The sequence below is a fragment of the Eptesicus fuscus genome, chromosome 16 (assembly GCF_027574615.1).
Source record: "Eptesicus fuscus isolate TK198812 chromosome 16, DD_ASM_mEF_20220401, whole genome shotgun sequence".
NCBI lineage: Eukaryota > Metazoa > Chordata > Mammalia > Chiroptera > Vespertilionidae > Eptesicus > Eptesicus fuscus.
In genome coordinates, this window is record NC_072488.1 from 46,909,625 (window position 1) to 46,924,930 (window position 15,306).

A 15,306-nucleotide genomic window follows, 5' to 3' on the forward strand; every position below is an offset into this window, starting at 1 on the left:
TCCATTTTTACTTTTGTTCCATCATGATATACATCAATGAAGACTTTTTAAGGAATATTATAGAAAATAAGGACTTTCATACAAATGTTACAGTGATCCTTATCCATTAAATATTTGAATTCATCATAAATGTTTAAAATGTGATTCAAAAATTCATTTTTTGTCCTAGTCTATTTCAATAGGTTTTATATAATATTTTTCTTCAAACTTATAGACTTATACATTCTTCATGCACAAAAGTAGTCTAGGGCATACTTGAGAGTGAAAAGTCTATTTTCTCTGTGCCCTAAAGAAATGAGCCTGCTGAGGGGGAAAAATAACAGCTGTATGGTGAAGTGTTAAGCAGACTTTTTCCACCTTGTTAAGAGCAGTGGAAGGTTACTGTGACCATGACTTCATTACCAAGCAAACTCACCTTGTATTATCTTTTGAGTCCCCCTGTGGATCTTTTTTTCACTTTATTTTCTTCCATATGACATCTGCTGTTCAATCTAAGAGATAGAACCAAAAAATATGAGATTTTAGCTCCTTGGTTTTATCTACCTGCAGCTCAGTGATGCACTAACACAATGTCTGGCCTAGTGCACAACTAGTTTATACTCTTAAGAGCCAAAACAAGCACAAAGAAATATTTTTCTATATTGCAACAAAAGTGATGCTAATAAAATATAAACTAAAAATTACTTTCTGAAGGATCTTCTTTTCACTTAAAAAAAAAAAAAAGGTCCTCAAAATGTCCTTATAGCTTCAGAATAGTTCTGTGACAGTCTCAAAAGGAAAATTAGAACTGGATAATAGTAGATACTTGCTTCTCCTCAGATCCTTCCTTGACTAATATTAGACATTTTCTGTTCCTAATCAATGATTCTGGTTTAATATTACTGCTTTAGTTCCTGGTATGTAAATGTTATACTAGATGCAGAAAATCAAGCAGAAAAAATACTTGGATCATGGTAACTCAAAAATTAGAAATGATCCAAGATACTTTTTAACAAAGACATATAGGATCTGACTGTCTTTTACCTGCCTTTTATTTTGAACTAATAGCTCATCGTGCGATATCGCACGCAGTAGGCCGCCTGCCACTTCCACACTGCTTCCACGGGAGCCATGCAGCTTCTGCAGGAGGTGGAAGCGAGCCACAGGCGCCCACAGGAGCCAGGAGGGAGTCGCTTTGCTTCTACGTCTCCTCTTTGGGCCTGCATTTGGCTGTGGAGGCTGCGGGGGTCCAGCCCAAGCCAGGGCATGGTGGCTCACCGGCCCCCCATCTCTGTCTCCGTCTCTGCTCTGGGCCTCACCTGCGCGCGCAACTTCCTCCTGTCTGGTCGTGACCTGTTATGGGGTCCTGGCCTAATTTGCATATGTCCTCTTTATTTATATATATATATATATATGTATATATATATATATATATATATATATAGAGAGAGAGAGAGAGAGAGAGAGAGAGAAGAATAATTCAACCTTAAGTGCCATCTAAGGTTATGTTTTGCCCATCCCCAGTGGTCCATCCTGTTTAGCAAGACATGCTAACACTGAGACTTCCTAGGAATGAGATTTCCTAGCACTGTGGGATTCCATTATCAAACCAAAAGGTTGGTCATCAATGCATCCTTTGGATTGATTTATGATCAAAAGGGAGATGTGTGGATGAAAGGGGCCAAATGCTAACCTGACAAACTCAGGGAAGGCTTGCATGGCAGTCTTGCAAACTCAAAGACCTAAAGTGACCACAAAGAATGGTCTGAAATGAAAACTGTAACTAAAAGCAGTTATAGTGGATAGTCGCTTCCTAGGCCAGTATCTTCCCAGACAAAGGTCAATCTTTACCGTAACTGAGCCTATAATAACATATCCTTGAAATGTCAGGGTAACTTGCAACTTCCCTTTTTTCCAGACTTCTCAGGGTACAACCAAATGCCCTGGGCGCCAGGACAGATACCACAAATTCTTTCATTATTATTGTTATCATGTTAATTGTTGACTGTTAACTATCCTGTACCCACCTAAGTAAAAGAAGTATGTGTATATCATTTTACTTTTTTATCCAATCCCAGAGATTCCCTGCCTCCCCCCTCCCCCCTCCCGCTTTGCTTTATCCCACCTCTCTAATCTCTCACCAATGGAATTCATGTAACTCACTTACCTCTCCTCCTCTGATTGTAATGTATAAAACAAGGTGAAAAACTGACATTCTCTGGAGAATTAACTCAATACATTGAAATTCTTCTTCCCAGGTATTGTAGACAGTTTGGCTCAAATAAACTCACAAAATTTCTTTTTTAAAAAGAGAAGTCCTTATAAGTAAGAACATTTTCAAATATTTAGTGCTTTATCCATAAAATGATGAAGATAGTAGTATTATTATTCTTTTTCTTGTTAGCATTCTTTCAAGTCCGTGATTATTTGAGGGAAGTTGTCAGAATTAGACAACTTCCCTCAAATAATTAGACCTAAAAAAAAAAAAAAATCTGCAAAACAGTATTGAAATCCTGAATATTCTAGGAAATAACAAAGATCTTTACAATACTTACAAAGCACATTAGAGTAGTCCATAACTTACTGAAATTATCTATCATAAAATCACTTTATTAAAATAGCAATGTTGACTATCTTGATTTCTACCAAATTACTTCTAGCCAAATAATTTCTAGCTCAATGATATAACATTTAACAAAGAGCAATGAGTAATAAAAAGCAAATAATGAGAAACTTAAGAACTTCATTTTATGGAAATATATGATTTTGATTTTTAATAGAAGCAATGTCTGGCATGTTAGATATTTCAAAAATATATTAAATTGATTAATTTGAAATTGAAATAAAGATGTCCCATAAATCAGAGTAGGAATTTAAAATGTAAATTTATAGATCTAAAGAGGATAGATTTGGTAAATCTATGCAGATTGCCCATAGATCCATGGGATTATGATGTCCTTGCTTATTTTTCATTTTGATTCTATTTTTTATTGATTATAGAGATAAGAAGAGAGAGAGAGAGATTGATGTGAGAGAGCAACATCAATTGGTTACCTCCCTCCCATATGCACTCTGACTGGGGATCAAACCCAAAACTGGGGCAGGTGCCCTGACCAGGAATCAAACCCATGACCTTTCAGTGTACAGAAGGACATTCCAACCATCTGAGCCACAGCAGCCAAAGGAGAATTTTGCTTTTTACATTCAATGTTGTTTTGTTATTAGTTTCAAGTGTACAGCATATAATCTATTCTTTAAAATATATATATATATATATATATATATATATATATATATATATTTTATTTTTTTTTATTGATTTCAGAGAATCATTGGTCGGCTGCCTCCTGCAGGGGATTGAGCCCACAAGCTGGACATGTGCCCTTGACCAGAATCAAACCCAGGACCCTTCAGTCCATAGGCTGATGCTCTATCCACTGAGCCAAAACAGCTAGGGCTCTATTCTTAACCCAGCTGTTGGTTTACAACTTTGGGAGTGCTCCAAGTGAAACTCAAAATAGGCCCCGTAAACAGAGGACAAGGAGAGACTGAAGAAAGAGGCAGACCATTCTAAATTGGTTGGTGACAGGCTTAATAAGAAGGGAACTTACATAAGAGGCTTGTCTTGGGTGGCCACAAAACAAGTAGATTTTTGTACTTGCAAGTAAGAATCTTCAATCTTATATAGAGGTCTTAATTGGGTTCAGTCAGTATAAACTCCAGATGGTCTCAACAACATCTAGCTCTCCCAAAGTTGCTTTCTTGAAACAGTTCTTGGTATGGGAACAATGGATGAAACATTCCAGGTACAGCAGAGCGTCAGTTAGAGCTTATCCATGCTTAAGGCAGGCCTCTGTCTTGCTATTCTTCAGGCTTCACTTCCTCTTACAGGCTTATTGCCCTTCATTGGTCAGAACCTTACTCAAAATTTCTCCTCAGAGATGTGCTATCAGAATAAGACTACCTTACTTATCGCTTCACCATCATTTTTGCCTATTTTGCCCTTGTGTATTACCTTCACCGTTCTTAACATGATTTGAAATTACATGATAATGTTCACCTATTTATGGTTCACCTTTTCTGTAAGAAAGTAAGCTTTATGAAGGTATGAAACTTGTCTTGTTTAAATTTGTATCCCCATTATAGGACAGTGTGAGACATATAGTAAATGTTAAAAATATATCTCTTCAGTGTTTTCCTGAATAAACAAAGAAGGAAAGAAGGAAAGGAACATTAAAAAATATTAGAATATAATTTCCCTGAGATTAAAAATAACTGCATCTTTGGGTGTAAGCAAGGTAAACCCAACTCTAGTCACTTAAACTACTAAGAGGTTAATTTTCTTCTGTAACATGAAGTCCAGAAGCAGATGACCACAAGTTGATGTAGTTTGTTCAAAGACAGCTGTTGCACCCCCATATGCTAAGTCTGTTTTTCAAGCAGAATGAATGAGAAGGCCCAACGTGAAAAGCATGTGCAGGATGATTCTTCTCTGTTTATAAGGAAGATAATAGTCCTGCAAATCTTAGTCCACTTCTGTAACATCACATTTTCCATAACTATGTCACTCTGTTAAAGGACCACTACTATTTTCAAAATAATTTTTTTTAAACTTATATTTATTATTGTCTCAGATAAAAATCTGGATTTTATTCTATTAGTACTATATAAGAGGAGGTTGGAGGTTGGATAGACAGCCAGTGGGGTTGACTCAGTGGTTAAGCATAGACCTATGAACCAGGAGGTCACCATTAGCTTCCCGGTCTGGGCACATGCGCAGGTTGCAGGCTTGATCCTCAGTAGGGAGTGTGCAAGAGGCAGCCAATCAATGATTCTCTCTCATCATTGATATTTTTATCTCTCTTTCCCTCTTCCTTCCTCTCTGAAATCAATAAAAATATATTTTAAAAATAATCCAAAATTTAAGCAAATGAGGACTAAGGTACTGCCACAGGTTATATTAAATGGGGACATAAGTGAGTCTATTTAAAAGGCAAGGTTCAAGGGAGCTGACTTCTGATCTAACTTCTCACAATCATTTGATCTAGGAACATGAGAGCGACACCTAGCATTTCTGAGGCTCAAATGTTTTATCTTCCACATGACGAACATACATTTTTTATTCCTTACTGAGTTTACAGACTTGTGAGAATCAACTGATTTGCTAAATACAAAGACACTTGACAATGTATTAGGTAAATCATAACTCTAACATTTAATTATTTTTGTATTGTTATTTTTTGTTTATCCTCACCTGAGGATATTTTTCCCATTGATTTTAGAAAGAGTGGTAGAGAGAGGGGTGGAGAGAGACAGACAGACTTGGATCCATTGCCTCCTGCACACATCCCAGGTGGGGTGGGAGATAAACCTGCAACCCTGGAAGGTGCTCTTGACTGGGAATCAAACCCATGACCCTGTGGTGGATGGGCCAATGCTCTAACCACTTAGCAACACCAGCCAGGGCATAACTATAACATTTTATTTTCCCTTCTCATTTGGAATGAACACAGTTTTTTTCCCAGGTCTTACATAGCCAATAGGCAATTATTATGTAGGTAAAAGTTGGTTATATATATATTTTTTACTTCAATAATGACCTCTTAGTGATTAAGAGATTCTCTAGTTACATATTAAATCCTGTTCATGATAGCAGGGCATTTCAAGTTATCAGCACATGTAAAAATAAGCTGGCATCTTAAAACTCTTATTTTATATTCTAACAGTCCTGCTTTATATATGTCAAAGCAAATTTCTTAATTATGTAACAGAGTGTGATAAAATATCCTCACCAACTTCTATGCAGTGATAGACTATATATTGGTATTGTCAGTGGCAGGATTAATATATTTTGCCTAATTAAGATAAGGGTGTTGCTTCTTTGCAGATTTCACTAGTAGAAAATTACTGATGCTGCATCAGAAATCCATGCCATCCAGCCCATGCAGAAACTTGAAAGATTCCTGAAAAAACCCCAGATATATGTGCTTTGACTTTGTGTCTAAATAACAGTGCTTTGCCTCGAAAGCAGGACAGCCTCTAAGTTCTGCTTCTCTGCCACAAAATAATTGCTCCATGACTATATTTGGGTTTAGGTTTCAATGATAATTCTAAAACTTATTCCAAATGTGCTTCTATAATATCAAGGCTCATTTATGAAGACATCACCCTCCATAGGATATTACTTAGCATTTAAGGTTGTACAATTTTTATTATTTCAATTTTTCTTTTGAATTAATTGTTTCTCTGCTGCCATTGTATGTGCATTCTAAGAGAAGAGGCAGCCTGTCTGTAATCGATATTTGTTCTCAGTAAAGTTTTGGCTTGACATTATATATCTCTTCCCCATCATAAAGTATGCACTGCCTGTGCCTGAGTTGGCATCAAAAGTATCTGTCTGTTCATAGAACTGTACAAGTTGCTTAGTGAAGACTATCCTTCTTGGCTTTGATATGATTTTGTTTTCCTTCAGGTAAATTCTACAAATTGATATAAGATATCTGTTTGCTTGTTTTAAGAGAGGTCAAATAATAGTAGTTTAAACAAGATAAAATGTTTTTTAGTGTTTACCTATCTGTAATTAAAAGGCAAAACTCTTTTATTTTTTTTTAAGGCTGGATTCTTCTCAGTTAGGACATCTAGGCACCCAGATTGCTTCTCCCTTTTTAAAATTAAATTTATTGGGGCCATTCTTATTACTCTGCCCTTTCTAAGGGTATTCTTCTTGCCCACATGGAAAGATCTGGCTTTCTAGCATCCCAGTCCATGAAGAGAAAGAGTAAAACTGAAGGGCAAACTGCTTCCTTTAAAGAATGTAGCCTAGAGGTTGCACAGATCATTATAGACCTTTGGCCCAAACTTGGTGACAAGACCATACCTAACTACAAGGGAGGCTGATAAATAGTGTCTATGTCTGGGAAGCCATAGATCCAGCTAAAACTGGGCATCCCGCTACCCAAAGGAAGCATGGGGGGTATTATTAAAGGACAGCTCGTGGTCTCCACCACAACAGGATTGCTCAAAGTCTAGAATCACCACTTTGACTATTAATGTTAGTTTATTTCAGGTACCTCTGTTTAAAAAGGCTCATTCATTTGAAGGATTTGTAAAGGTCAGAAAGTGATGAAATGAAAGTAAAGCAACATTATATAATCGGCTGTATACCACTTAGAGAAACAATTAACCCTAAGAAAAGTTTGCAGTAGTTTACAGATAACATATGGGCCTAATTATAGTGCAGACCAGATGTTAACTATCAATTTCTCCATGCAAACATGTCATTGATACAGGAAAGGGTAAGAGATCTATCTGCCCTTGCTTCTCCAACATCATCCACGATTTGTTAGTTCAATGTATCCTTGAGTTTCAGTGATGCAGCCACTTCCTTACCCAGGGATGGTTTATGTGCTACTCAAATCAGACTGTCTTCTTCCTTAAAGAAAGGTTGATATATATTGAAAAGAACTTGACTCATTTGTCTTTATTACCAAAAGTCTACATTTTGGAATATGGAATGCTTATTAACTGCCTTGTCAGATTTACCATTATTTTTGTTCTAGATATCTAACAAAGATATGAGTACAAATTCAAGGCCTTCCAGAAGCACAGCTGTCTTGTATTTCATACTACAATGATTGCTACAGAAGTTCTCTTCTCCCCGTACGTTTTCAGGCAAATATATTTATGACAAATTTGGAAGGATGAAACAACTTCAGGCCTGGGAGATATTTGGAAGTCTTTCCTGGTTACTTTGAGGTCCTTTCAATGAATATTTTTTATGTCTCAGGAACAGGGTGAAAAATATTTAATTTGTATTTAACATCCTTCTGATGATTAATGTGTGCTATATTCTGAAAGAATTCATTGAAGAAGTGTAATGATTTAGAGGAAAATGAATCACTCTTAACATAAAGAAAGTCACACATATACACACACATTCTACACCATAGCACTGCTACCATTTGAATAAAATAAGAAATGCTAGACATGAAATATTTAGAAAACTGGAGATTAAATAAAATGTATTCCCGGTTTTCTGAATTTATGTGAAGGTTTCAGAAGAACATTGGAAGTATTCTGAGAGTTCGTTATAATGAACTACATATATATATAGATGGACTATACCTTGGGCAAAGTTCAGTAATTGTCTTCCATCCCTTTAGACATTGAATTGGACCTCTCTGAGACATTTAGATCACCGCTATAAAATACAAAATCCCCAGCCTATGAACCAGGTAGCACAGTTGGTCGCATTTTCAAAAGTCAAAAGAAGGTTTAACTCTTTAATGTAGTAGAAACAATGACAAGAACACTGGTAGAAATTGTGGCAGATCCATAGGCTGTTTGTGGAAATCTGTGTAGTGTAGCAAAGTTTGGATTAAATTCTTCACAAAGCCTCTGTGCTCCAGTGCTTAGGAACTATGAAATGCAGAAACATGTCCATTTGACACCTTATTTGAATTACAGCTCATCATGTCATTGTGTGTTATGGCCTCTCAACAGTCAACATGTTCTGGCATAACATGTTCTGGTATCTCAGAGAATAACACTCTTGCATGTCATCCATTTTCTATTTACTACAGCCATTGATCATTTTCTCTAGATCTTGAAAAACAGCTGTGATGCTTTTCTGGGCAAACAAGATTGAAGTCCTCAGAGGTCTTTATCATCTCCATTGACTTCTGTGCTCTTCAACTGGCTTATTTGTCACATCAACTGACACTCCCTGCCATTCTTGAAACTTTGAGTACTATTTCATTGTTCCAATTATTTTTAAATGAAAATGTTCTCACTTCCTCCAGATTAAACACTTCCACGCTTCATATTTATTGTGGCACATTTCTTTATAAAGTAGATAAACAATGTTGAACTCCAAATTATGCCTTGCTTGTCACAAAGTTGCAGCTGTAAGCTGCAGCATTAAAATATTAAAATATGAGCTGAGCGTCATCAGAATAAACAAGGTCACCATCAAATAACTGCTAAGATTAGCTTCGTTTTTATCACTTGCAAATTGCAATGTCTGTTGGGTTGAAGGGGAAATCTAATATGCCATTTTTAGAGGGCATCACAGCCAATACAGTAGTATAGCTAGTGGGGCCCTGTTGCTTTCTATAGGCAATGAAGGCAGACTTACCCATTTATTCCACCTGTATTGAGCACCTATTTTTCATTTGCCAGGCATTGTTCTGAGTAGAAGAAATATAGACAAGAATAAACCACAATCCCCGATTGCAAAGATTTTACAATTCACTTAGGGAACTAGACAAGTAATATACAAGCTGTATGAATGAAAACACATTTACCAGTATAAATATTAAGCCTCTAAAAGGCTGTTAATATTTATAAATGTAATCACTTTTGGTTGCTATTGGTTATCTATATAATATTAAGAAATATGCCAGGAACAGCATCAAAGAAGGTTCCATTGTATGTGATTTGTAATCCTCAATAAGGAACTAGGGAGTAAAAAGAATACAATGTTTGATGCAAGGAAATATAATAAAAATGTTTATATTGGACTTTTAATTTCCATTCTTAAGATGAATTTTCTTTTCCTGTCTCATTAGAGGTTATTTGATAGACTCTGTGTTGTAACATTCACTGAGGAGCTAGAAAGAGAGAGAGCAAAATGTTTTTATCAGGCTCTGTACTCTACTTGAGAGCCTCAGTTCTACCTTCCAAAAACAGTGTCCTTTCCCCTCCATGCTCACTCTGACAAAAGCTTTGATTTACAAGATCAAGCAGTGGGAATCAGATTACATGCAAATCGATACATATAATGTGTCCCACATTATGACCTTAGTGACACTTCAGTTAAACAACAGTTGATTCAACAATCTTCATTTGGATGGTCTTCTGGTATTTGTTTAATGGAATATTTGAACTATCTATATGACTATAAGAAATGCCATTTAATTACTCTTTCACTTCAAATTTCATTTTAGGTTTTTTCTTAACATGAAAAATATACTGCTTTCTTCCCTTCAGGTATTTTTCTGAGCAAACACTTTGTAAAATAACCAAGTACTCTTTGTTGGAGTTTGGGGAGGTAATATGATCTTCATTAAACATCTAATGGGAAACTCTAGTAGGTCTCAATAGACCAGTGATGTTTACCAAAACGTTCAGCATTGGCCAAACAGCTGGAGAAATAGAGCTATGACTATTATTATTCAGCTCAAAGTTATCTTCCATATGGAAGGTACCATAAAGGTGAACAGGCAATTCCAAAGAAGATAGTTCTCTACAAAGAGTAGCAATTTACTACTGCTCTGTTGATCACTCAACTGAAAAGGCATGACTTAATATACATCTTTTTCCATTTTTCTTTTCTTTTTTTCCCCTGACGATTTTATTTACTGCAGTTAATACTTTAAAAAAGGTTTTCCAGTAGGAGGGTTTTCTTTTATTTATTTGTTTATTTATATGCTCACTTTTTTACCCTTTCCATATATTTCTCCCACTCCTAACCCCATATCTGGCAACCACAAATCTGTTCTCTGTATTTATGGACTTTTTTTTGTTAGCTTGCCTATTTTCTTTTGTCTGCCTATTTTTGATTCCCATATATGAAAGTTCATATAGTATTTATCTTTTTATGTTTGACTTATTTCATTTGGCATAATGTCCTCAAGGTCCATCCAATGTCCTCTCATATGACAAGATTTCATTATATTTTATGGCTGAATAATATTCCATTGTATATGTATACCACAATTTCTTTATCCATTCATCCATCAATAGACATATAGGTTATTTCCATATTTTGTAGTGTGCAGTATGTAGGTCTTTTATCACCTTTGTTAACTTCTTTCATTCTTTTTGATAAAATTTTAAATGGAATTGTTTTTCTATTTCTGATAATTTATTAGTGTATAGAAATACAACTAGTTTGTCTTGATTTTGTTTTCTGCAACATTACTAACTTCATTTATTCTAACAGTTTTTATGAGATCTTTAGAGTTTTCTATTTATAATAATATCATGTCATCTGCAAATAGTGACAGTTGTATCTTTTTCTTTCTAATTTGAATGCCTTTTATTTCTTTTTTCTTGCCTAATTTCTGTGGATAAAAATTCCAATACTATTAGGGTCACTGAAGGAGGAACACATGAGGCCAAAAGGGGTAAAGAATTATAAATGTATTAGAGGCTCAGTGCACGAAATTCATGCACGGGGTGTGTGTGTGTGGGTCCCCTCAGCCCAGCCTGCACCCTCTCCAATCTGGGACTGCTGGCTCCTAACTGCTCACCTGCCTGCCTGCCTGATGGCCCCTAAATGTCCCCCCTCTGCTAGCCTGATCACTCCTAACCACCTCTGCCTGCCTGCCTGATTACCCCCAACTGCCCCCACCTGCCGGCCTGGTCACCCCACGCAGCCCGCTGTTTGGTCATTTGGTTGCCCCTCACTGCCCCCCCTGCTGGCCTGGTCGCCCCATGCAGCCTGCTGTTCGGTCGTTACTGTGAGGGCATCCTGACCAATTTGCATATCACCCTTTTATTAGTATAGATTATTACATCTGCTAGCAGAAGGGCTGAGACCAAAATGGCATCAGTGGGGCATAGTAGGGGGAATAGGATATTTATGCCTCTTGTAAATGTCAGTCAGAGTAACAGGTCAGACCAGGTGCAGGTGGGGGCCAGGTGTAAGCAGTCCACTGGAAAAGGTGAGGCGGTTTACTGGAAGCCGAAGGCTGTTAATCATGAAACCTACAATGAGAATAACAGAACAATTGCCAGGAAGGTTGAGAGCCCCAAGGAGAGGATAATGGAGTGCAAGAGTGTGCCTAACAAATACTATATTGAATAAACGAGTGAGAGAGCGCATCCTTTTCTTGTTCCTGATCTTAGAAGAAAAGCTTTTCAGCTTTTCACTAATGAGTATTATGTTAGCTGAGGTATGTTCCCTCTATATTCACTTTGTTGAGAATTTTTTTGTCATAACTGGATGTTAATTTTTGTTAAATGATTTTTCTGCATTTGTTGCAAAGGTCATATGGTTTTTTATTCTTAATTTTGTTAATGTGGTATATTACACTGACTAATATGCAAATGTTACACCAGCCTTGCATTTCTGAAATAAATTCACTTGATAATTTTATTGTAATGTTGAATTTGTTTTTTTAAATATTTTGTTGAGGATTTTGCATCTTTGTTCATCAGGGATGTTGGCCTGGAGCAATCTTGTCTGTTCTTGTGGCAACCTTGTCTAGTTTTGGGATAGGGCAATGCCGGCATTGTAAAATGAGTTTGGAAGAGTTCTCTCCTTTTTTTGGAAGGATTTGGTATTAATCCTTCTTTGAATATTTATTAGAATTCACCAGTGAAGCTTTCCGGTCCTAGACTTTTGTTTCTTTGGAAAGTTTTTGATTGCTGATTTAATCTCCTCACCAGTAATCAGTTTGTTCAGATTTTCTATTTCTTCCTGAGTCAGTCTTAACATGCTGTATGTTTCTAAAAATCTCTCCAGTTCTTATAGTTTGTCCAATATTTTGGTATGTAATTGTTGGGTAGTCTTTTATGATCCTTTGTATTTTTGGTATCAGTTATAATATCTTTTCTTTAATTTCTAATTTTATTTAATTGAGTCCTCTCTCTTTTTGTTTTGGCAAGTCTAACTGAAGGTCTGTCAATTTTGTTTATCTTTTAAAAGCACCAGGTCTTAATTTTACAGGTTTTTAAATTGTCTTTTTTTAGTATCTATTTTATTTCCTTCTAATCTGTTATTTACTTCCTTCTACTAACCCTCAGAAGGTTTCTGCCCACCTCATTGTCATTGATTATTATAGAGGACAAAATTAGGAAGGTCACTTTAACATTGAAAGTTGAGCATTCTCCCCCTTAGAATATGGGGTATTTTATCTCTCCAGTACGAGAGAACTTTTTGGATATTGATATCCTACATGGTCAAACTCTGCAAACCTATCAGTGAAATCCACCTCCTAGTTAGAGTAATCAAAATAGTGTTGAGGAGCCCAGCCAGTGTTGCTCAGTGGTTGAGCATCAACCCATGAACCAGGAGGACACAGTTTGATTACCTGTCAGGGCACATGCCTGGGTTGCAAGATTGATTGATCCCCAGTAGGGTGCATACAGGAGGCAGCAAATCCATGATTCTGTATGATCATTAATGTTTCTATCTCTCCTTCTCCCTCTCTCTCTAAAATCTATAAAACATATTTAAAAAAATAGTGTTGAGGGGAAATGCCCACTGGGAACCAGTAAGTCTGCCACCCTCACAAGAGTAGTAACTTTCAAAAAATTAAAATTGACTTTGGGGGGAGAGGCATAGGAAATAGGGTAAACTATTCAAGAACTGCACTGAGTGGGCATTGTACACCCTGCCCATGGTGCTTTCAACATCTCCATGTGGCTGGGGAAAACTCAGACGGCTCATGACAGATGACTGTGGACAACTGAGAATTGAATAAGGCGGTGGTCTTCATCCAGTGTCTGTGCCCAATATCACCAGCATCTTTGATACCTTGGCCACATTCTGGGAGCATACCATACTGTACTAGACTTGAAGGATTTTATAGCGCACATGGCAAACCTTAATGCCCAAGGATGGCCTTGGCCATTATTACTGCCTCAAAAGGCAAACAGAATGTTGTGTGTTCATACCCAATGAGTCTGCTAATGTAGCATCTTTATTAAGTCACATGAGGACACAAGTGAAAGTCCTTAGTTATCTGATCTCCGGCCTGGCAGACTTAAATCAGTGGTTTAGATCATGTGCTCTTGGTGGAAAAAAAAACAAACAAAAAAACAACTGTTACTCTGGGTGTCATTACTTTGATTTCTCTATTGTTGCTGTGATATCTGCCTCAAATTCAGCCAGATATCCACCCAACAAGCCACTTCCATGATAGTAAAACTCCTTGCTGACTGTTCAGAGAATATTGCTGAAGATGGGAGTGTGTAAAAGTGTCACGAAGGCTGGAGGGCTGGGGGAGGTCATTGAGAGGATGTGACCACAAGTTGACCTGAGACCTGAACCCGGGCTGTCAGAGGCTTCTTACCTATTTTCTGTTCTTGAAATGTTCCTTTGCTCACCATTCCTACACTAGGACCTATTTCCAGGACATAGCCTCGAGAGAGTAAGGGATTGTTGAAACCATCTGGACTGTATCTGTGATTGAACCCAGTTAAGAAAAGCCTCCAGGTAAACCTTTAAGATTCTGGCAGGGAGGTGCAGAAATCTATTTTGTAGCTGCCCAAGGCAAGCTTTGTGAGTACTTGATTATCAAACCTACCACCTACCAATCTGGAGTGCCTCTTTTTATCCACTCTTCCCTTGCCCTCCGTGTATGGGGCTGCTTTCTGATTTCACCTGGGAAACTCCTGAGGTTTTGACTCTAAAATGAGCAAGTCCTGCTTGTTCATCCAGAGAAAGAGCAATGCTGAAGAAGTATGTTCCATAGGTTCAGGCCTACTGGCCGGGTCCAGGCCCTGTGTCCTGGGATGGTAGTTCAGGAACAAGGAGGTAGGCAAGTGTCACACAACAGAACCCACTGAATTAAGGCTTGGGCACTAAAGGTCAGGATGAGAAAGCAGGTCTGGGCAACAAGAAGCAGAATCAATGCAGGTTTCTGAGCAACATGGATAAAGTTCCAAGAGCAGGTACAGGATTTGAGACGAGAGTTTTAATTCAGTTTTTTCTATACTGTTTTATTGTCTAACCATCCAGAATGTCTGACTACAGAATGGGGAGGGAGAATTGGACAGCAGCCAGTTTTGTAATGGAAGTGCAGTACTTCAAAGTCCACTGTGACTTCTGAGGTTCAAGGTTCTAAAGAAGACTGCTGAGCCCAGGCTAGGTAGCTCAGCTGGTTACAGCATCATTCTGATGCACCAAGGTTGTGGGTTCCATTGGGGGTCAGAGCATATACAAGAATCAACCAATGAATGCACAACTAAGTGGAACAACAAATTGATGTTTCTCTCTCTCAAAATTAATAAATTGAAAAAAGAGGACTACTGAGTCACCAGTTTTACACTATATATATATTAGAGGCCCGGTGCATGAAATTCATGCACGGGGGTCCCTCAGCCCAACCTGCACCCTCTACAATCCAGGAGCTCTCAGGGGATGTCCTACTGATGGCTTAGGCTCACTCCCCGTGGTTCTCTGCTCTCTGCGGGCCTGGAGGTTTTGCTGCAGCCATGGAGATGAAGCCCCCATGCCCTGCTCTCCGCTTTCTGCCGGCCTCCCCATGCACCATGTGAAGGAAGCCCCAATGCCCTGCAGTGTGCTCTGTCTGCCAGGCCTGGGGGCTTTGAGGACACCGACACACTAACGAAGCCTCCATGCCCTGCTGTCCC